The following is a 7,500-nucleotide window of genomic DNA, read 5'->3' as shown; positions in this document are numbered from 1 at the left end:
TCACATTCGTTAGTCAAAACATGTACAGACGCATGAGCGTAGATTTTTTTTTTTTTTTTTTTTTTACGATAGGGATGAGTGGAGACGAAGGCGTGTTTGTGTTTGACAAACTCCTCAAGGGTTTGGCTGAATCCCAAAGGGCGGAAAGGTTGATTTAAGAAAGAATTGATACAAAGGAATTAAATAAAGAATTAAATAAAGAAATAAAGAATTAGATAAAGAAATAAAGAAATAAAGAATTAAAGAGAATATAAATATCAAAAATACAAATAAGAATAAATAAAACGAAGAGTAAAAATTACAAAATAAAGAACGTAAATAAAAAGAGTAGAAAAAAGAAAATTAATTGAAAAATAAGAATAGACAAAAATAAAATATAAATAATACCAATTAAATACATAACAATAAATAGAAATAAAAAGTTAAACAATAAAGAAAATTCAGAAGAAAAAACTTTTTAAAAAAATAAATTCAAGCAAAAATAATATACAATAAAACGAAAATTACGTGGGAAAAAATCAGAAAAAAGTCATTATATGGAATACTCACATCGTTTTCTATATATTTACATACATAGAAATAATGAAGAATGTATGACTAAGATTACTGTAAATGAAAAACCAGGTTTTCCGAGTGTAAGTAAATTTTGAAGAAAAAAAATTGCATAAATATAATATTCATTTATTTATTCTTTTATTTAGCTATTCATCTATTTATCTTATTTATTGGTACATTTATCAATTTGTGTTATTTGTGTCATTATTGTATCTATCTATTCATTTATTAGCCTAGTCGTTTATTCATTTATTAATCTAATCTTTTATTCATAAATTTATATATTTTTTATCTATTTACATATTCATTTGTTTATTAATTTATTTAAATTTTTATTTATTTATTTCTTATTAGTTTATTTATAATTTAATTTTAATTTTATTATTATTATTATTATTATTATTATTATTATTTTTTTTTTTTTTTGTAATTGGTCAGCCAGTTAAACAATTGATCATTTGTAGTCCACTGCTGAACGAAGGTATCTCTTGAAGTTACTCTCTAGAGTTGCTTGACCACGACAACCTCTGCCATGCTACTCCTGCAAACTTTCCAACTTCGTCTTCCCCCTCCCCCCACCCCCCACCTTCTCTCTGGACTTTTTATCGTACGATTTCCTTCTCGCAGCGTCCAGTCAGTAACACACTCGCTCCATCAATTCTTCTTAAAGACAATTATTTTATAAGAAAATCAAAAATACTAATAAAATGGTATATGAGAATTCAATTTCTGAAGGAGAGAAAAGGAAGAAATTAGACAGAGATAAATATATAAATAAGAAAGACATAAATAAGTGCACAAATAAACAAATAAACGAATGAATAAATAAATAAACTAATCAATTAATTTATAGATAAATAGATAAATAAATATACAGACAAACAAGCAAACAAAGAATAAATAAAACAAAAATGTATTACCAGATTTCCTTGGCCATACCCACGCGTTCGGATGTGAGAAAGAGAGAGAGAGAGAGAGAGAGAGAGAGAGAGAGAGAGAGAGAGAGAGAGAGAGAGAGAGAGAGAGAGAGAGAGAGAGAGAGAGAGAGAGAGAGAGAGAGAATGGACAGGCGGCACAAGGGAGAGGCCTAACTAGTCACCAGGACAAGGAGAAGGGAGGGTGAGGGAGGAGGAGGGGGAAGGCAGTGACATGAGGAAGGGGAGGGAGGGAGGGAGGCCACATACATGTGGGAGGGAGGAGGTAGGGAGAGAGGGAGGGGGAGAGGAGGAGAGAGAGGGGGAAACGGGAGGGAGGTGACAGGAGGAAAGGGAGGGGAGAGAGGGAGTGGAAGATTAAGGGAGAGGTAGGGAGGAGGAGGGAAGGTGAGAGAGGGGGAGGAAGGGGGAAAGAGAGCGAAGGAGAGAGAAGGAGAGGGATGGAGGGGGAGAGAGTTAGAGGGAGGAGAAGTGAGAGGGAGAGAAGGCGGGTGGGAATTAGGGAGGAAAGCAGGGAGAGGGGAAGGAAGAGAGGGAGGAGGAGGGGAGATGGAAGGAGGGTGATGGGAAGGGATTTGGAGGGAGGTGGAGGGAGGCGGAGATAGGGAGATGGATGGTGAGGGAGGAAGAGGGAGTGGGAGGAGGAGGGAGTGGGAGTGAGGGAGTGGGAGTGAGGGAGTGGGAGGGAGTGGGAGGTGGCGATGCCAGTGAAATGAAAGTGTGGTGACATGGTGACCCGGCGGCGGCATTCCGTGGGTGAAAGCAAAAGGGGTCGAGATGCTGAGGTTTTGTTGGATTATGTGTACATAGACATATGCATATACGCACATGTTTGATTATACGCACAGACATGTACATGTACACACACATATACAAAGAGTGAGTGTGTGTGTATACATATATATACATTATATATATATATATATATATATATATATATATATATATATATGTAGCGTCTCTTCTGACCACCGAAGAGTCTGCAAGAAAGACTTCGACCTCCGAAGTCACATGAAGACTATGAAAGTTCGTCCGAAGAGTCTGCATGCAATAGATGACCTCGAGGTCACACGAAGACTACAAGAGCTCTCCCAAAGAGTTTGTCGAAGAGTTCTTCCAAAGAGTCCGCCAAAGAATCTCCAAGCAATCCATTGACCTGTGAGGTCAAACGAAGACTATAAGAGGTCATCCTAGGTTACAGCAACAAGTGGGGTGCCTCGTAATAGAACCATTGGAGAGGAGGAAGGGAGGAGGTGGAAGAGGAAAGAAGGAAAGGAGGTGGAAAGGAGGAGGAGGAAAGGAGGCGAAGGAGAAGGAAGAGGAGGAGGAAAAGGAGGAAAGAAGGTAAGGAGGTGGAAAAGAGGAGGGGGAAAGGAAGAAGAGGAAGAGGAAGAGAAGGAGGAGGAGGAATGGGAGCAGAAGACGGAGGAGGAGAAGGAGGAGAAGGAAAAGTGGGAGGAGGAGGAGGTGGAGAAAGGGGAGGAGGAGGAAGAGGAGGAGGAGGGGAGGAGGAGGTGGAGAAAGGGGAGGAGGAGGAAGAGGAGGAGGAGAAGGAGGATGAAAGGAGGGATGGTATTCAGGATGGCGAAGTGAAAGAGGTGTGTATGCACAGGCATCGTTTGAGTGTATGCGTATATGTTTACACACGAATGAATAAACACACACGCATACGCACATACACACATATGGGATTACAATAAATGAAAAAATAGGGCACGTATGGAATAAAAAATGTACAAAATTACTTGTTAAAAAAACATAAAATATAAAAGAACAAAATGAATAAATGAACAAACAAACAAATAAATTAATAAATAAATAAATAGAAGATTGAGAAAAAACTCTGAGCTTTGATACTAAACTACACTGATCCATTTATCTATCTATTTAAGCATCTATTTATTTATTTATTCATTTATTTTTGTCATATCAGAGCTATAAATTTAATCAAAGAAAAAATATCGTAGTTATTTATGGTCATGTCATCATGGCGCAGAAGCTACGATGGTGTGATAATGTCAGGTAACCAGTTACATTGGCAGGTAATTTGAACGTCATATAACATACGAGTAGCCAAATATCATCCACGAGAGAGAGAGATAGAAAGAGGAAAAAGAGAGAGAGAGAGAGAGAGAGAGAGAGAGAGAGAGAGAGAGAGAGAGAGAGAGAGAGAGAGAGAGAGAGAGAGAGAGAGAGAGAGAGAGAGAGAGAGAGAGGGAGATAGAGAGAGGAAGAGAGATACCGAGAGAGAGGGAGGAGAGAGGGAGGGAGAAAGAGAGAGAGAGAAGGAGTGGGGGAGAGAGAGAGAGAGAGAGAAAGAGAGAGAGAGAGATAGAGAGAGAGAACGACAGAGAGGGAGGGGAGAGAGGGAGGGGGAGAAAGAGAGAGAACGAGAGAACGAGAGAGAGAGAGAACAAGAGAGAGAGAGAAAGAGAACAAGAGCGCGCGCGCGCGTGTGTGTGTGTGAGTGTGTGTGTGCATACGTGTGTGTTTATGGCGTGAGTGGGGAAGGGGAAAAACAGGAGACTTATTCTGATTAAGAAAATGAAGATAAGGGGAAGAGGAAGGAGGAAGAGGAGGAAGAAGAATGAAGAAGAGGAAGGAGGAGGAGGTAGACAAGTAGAAGGAAGGGGAGAAGGAGAAGTAGGGGTAGGAAGAGCACGAAGACAAATAAAAAGAGAAGAGGAAGAGGAGAAAGAGGAAGAAGAGGAGGAGGAGAAAGAGGAAGAAGAGGAGGAAGAGAAAGAGGAAGAGAATGAGGAGGGCAAGAAGCGCAAGGATGAAGAGTAGGAAGTAAAGAAGGAAGAAGAAAAGGTGGGCAGATGAGGGAGGAAGAGGAGAAAGAGGAGGAGGAGGAGGAGGAAAAGGAAGAAGAAGCAGGAAGAAAAAAAAAAAGAGGGTAGAAGAGAGAGGAAGATGAGTAAGGGGAGGAGAAGAAGGAGTAACAGTGTGAGGAAGGAGGAAGTAGAAACAGGAGGAGTAAGAGGAGAACGAAGGAAGGAGGAAGGAGGGAGGAGGAGGAAGGAGGGAGGAGGAGGGAGGGAGGAGGAGGATGGGGAGGAGGAGGAAGGGAGGAGGAAGAATGGGGAGGTGTTAGGAGGAGGAGGAGGAAGAGGGAAGAGGAGGAAGGGAAGGAGGAGGAAGGGAAGGAGGAGAAAGGAGGGAGGAGGAGGAAGGGGAGGAGGAGGAAGGGAGGAGGAAGAATGGGGAGGAGGAAGGAGGAGGAAGGGGGAGGAGGAAGGGCAGGAGGAGGGGGAGGAGGAAGGGGAGGAGGAGGAAGGGGAGGAGGAGGAAGGGAGGAGGAAGAATGGGGAGAAGGAGGAGGAGGAAGGAGGGAAGAGGAAGGGGGAGGAGGAGGAAGGGGAGGAGGAGGAAGGAGGGAGGAGGAGGAAGGGGAGGAGGAGGAAGGGGAGGAGGAGGAAGGGGAGGAGGAGGAATGGGGGAGGAGGAGGAGGAGGGAGGAGCTAGAAAAGGAAGAGGAAAGGAGAAGCATAAGAGGAGTAAGAGGAAGAATAAGAAGAATAGGACGACGAAGGAAGGAGGAGGAAGAAGAAGGGACGAGGAGGCAGGAGGGCTTTGAGAAAGAGTAAGAGGAGGAGTAAGGGGAGTAGGATGACGAAGGAAGGAGTAGGAAGGAGAAGGAGGAGGAGGAGGAGGAGGAGTGTGCGGGACTTCCAGGAAAGAGAGGATCGATCTCAAGGACGTCTCTCCTCTTTGGTGAGTCTTCCAGATCTACTTTTTATCGACGATGACGCCAAAAAGTTGAATAAAATCGCCTGGCGACAGAAGGAGTAAGGAAGGAAGAGGAAGAGGAAGAGGAGGAGGAAGAGGAGGAGGAAGAGGAGGAGGAAGAGGAGGGGGAGTAACAGAAAGAGATAGAGAAGGATAAGAGGCAGGTGGAGTAGGAGAAGGAAGAAGAAAAGCAGGGGAAGAGTAAGAGGAAGAAGGAGGGCGACAGAAGGAGAAGTAGGAAGGAGTAGGATGAAGGAAGGAGGAGAAAAAGGAGGAGGTGGAGGAGGAAGAAGAGGATTTTACAAAGGCGGAGCATGCCGACAGGAGACCTTTTGGTCCATATCTAGGTCGGATGCGAAAGAAAATCATAATGATAATGAATTAATAAATAAAAACTATAATAATGTAACAAATAAAATACATAGATAAATGAATAGGTATAGTTAAATAATAAACTAACAGGTAAATAGTAAATAATGATAAATTGACATATAACTAATAATAAATGAAAATCAAACAGACAAATGATAACAAAACAAAAACAAATAATATAAATTAAATAAAATTAGATTAAATTAAATCAAATTAAATTGGGAGGAGTACGAAGGCGTAAGGGGAAGAAGAAGGATGAAGGAAGGAGGAGAAAGATGGGGAGTTGGAGGAGGAAGAAAAGTAGGAAGGAGTAAGGGGAAGAAGGACGTAGGAAGGAGGAAAAGGAAGGAGTTTAGGAATTGCAGGAAAGAGAGGTAGGGAAGGGGGTTAACCTCTATAGGGCAGGATCGAGTTTAAAAAGAAAAAAAATGTATTTCATGAGGCTTGTGTGATCATAAGGTAACTCGGGAAAATCAATTCTCAAGGTTCTGCTTTTTTGTGGGGGGGGAGGAGTAAAGACTTGCAAGTTTTTGGAAACTGGATGGTGTTCGGGCTTAACATATATATATATATATATATATATATATATATATATATATTATATATATATATATACATATATATGTATATATATATAATGTATATATATAAATATATATGTATATATATATATATGTTCATCTCATGTATTTATTTATTCATTTACTTATTTATTTAATCATTAACCTATCTACTTATATATTCATTTGTTAATTTTTCAAGTTTAGGACTATATAAATCTATTTATTTATTCATTTTTCTATACATTCACCAGTTCATTTTTATGCATCAAACAAGTTATCTATATCTTTATTTGTTTAAGGTATGTATGAATTAAATTATCAATCATTTGATTTATTTGTATATATATTTGCTTACCTAACTATCTATTTACTAAATAATTTTTGTCTATTGTGCCTAGCTACATCTTTATTTTTTCATTATTTGTATATTTGCTGTTTGTTGACTGATTATTATATTATGCATTTATCTATCTATTAAACTATTTTTTTTATTTGTTTAATCATTTGTTTGTTTGTTCTTTACTTTTTATTCTTGTTGGCTGACATATTTCGTCATTCATTTATTTATAAATTTATTCGTGAATAACCAGAACATTGATTTTCCTATTTTCGTCATTCATTTATTTACCTACTTATTCACTTATTTATTCATGAATAAACAGGACAACAGTGATTTCTTTATGTCATTATTCATTTATCTATTTATTTATTTATTCATGAATAAACAGGAAAACATTGATTTCCTTATTTCATTATTCATTTATCTACTTATTTATCTATTTATTCATGAATAAACAGAACAAAATTTATTTCCTCATGTCATTATTCATTTACCTATCAATTCATTTATTTATTTATCCATTAATGAATAAAAAGGGCAACGTTGATTTCCTTTCTCATTATTCATTTATTTATTTATTCATTCATTTATTCATGAATAAACAGGGCATCACTGTGAACAGCATCTCATACTCTGCAATCCTGCTTCATCTCAAGGCGAGTCGGGAGCGTCCTTGTGGTCCAAATTCTCATTTTTCTTTTTTCTTTTCTTTTTTATTTTATTTTTTCCCAGAACTGATGCCACACCAAATTAGTGTCAATTTCTATTCTTTTGTCTTCCCGGAGCTGATGTAGGGCTTTCCATTTAGGGAGCTCGGGTTTGTTTTTGTGCTACAGATTAGAATATAGTATCAGAGACAGTTTCCTCATACATACATACATACATACATATATATATATATATACATTTTTATCAACCACATTGCACTTTAATTCTAAGCCATCAGCACCGGACGAACTGTGGAGGCGCATGCAGAAATTGAAACGTGGTATGCCCGAGGAAT

Source organism: Oratosquilla oratoria, chromosome 31, assembly GCF_046742065.1.
Source record: "Oratosquilla oratoria isolate Oo_2021 chromosome 31, ASM4674206v1, whole genome shotgun sequence".
Taxonomy (NCBI): Eukaryota; Metazoa; Arthropoda; class Malacostraca; order Stomatopoda; family Squillidae; genus Oratosquilla; species Oratosquilla oratoria.
Note: the sequence above shows the minus strand (reverse complement) of the source record.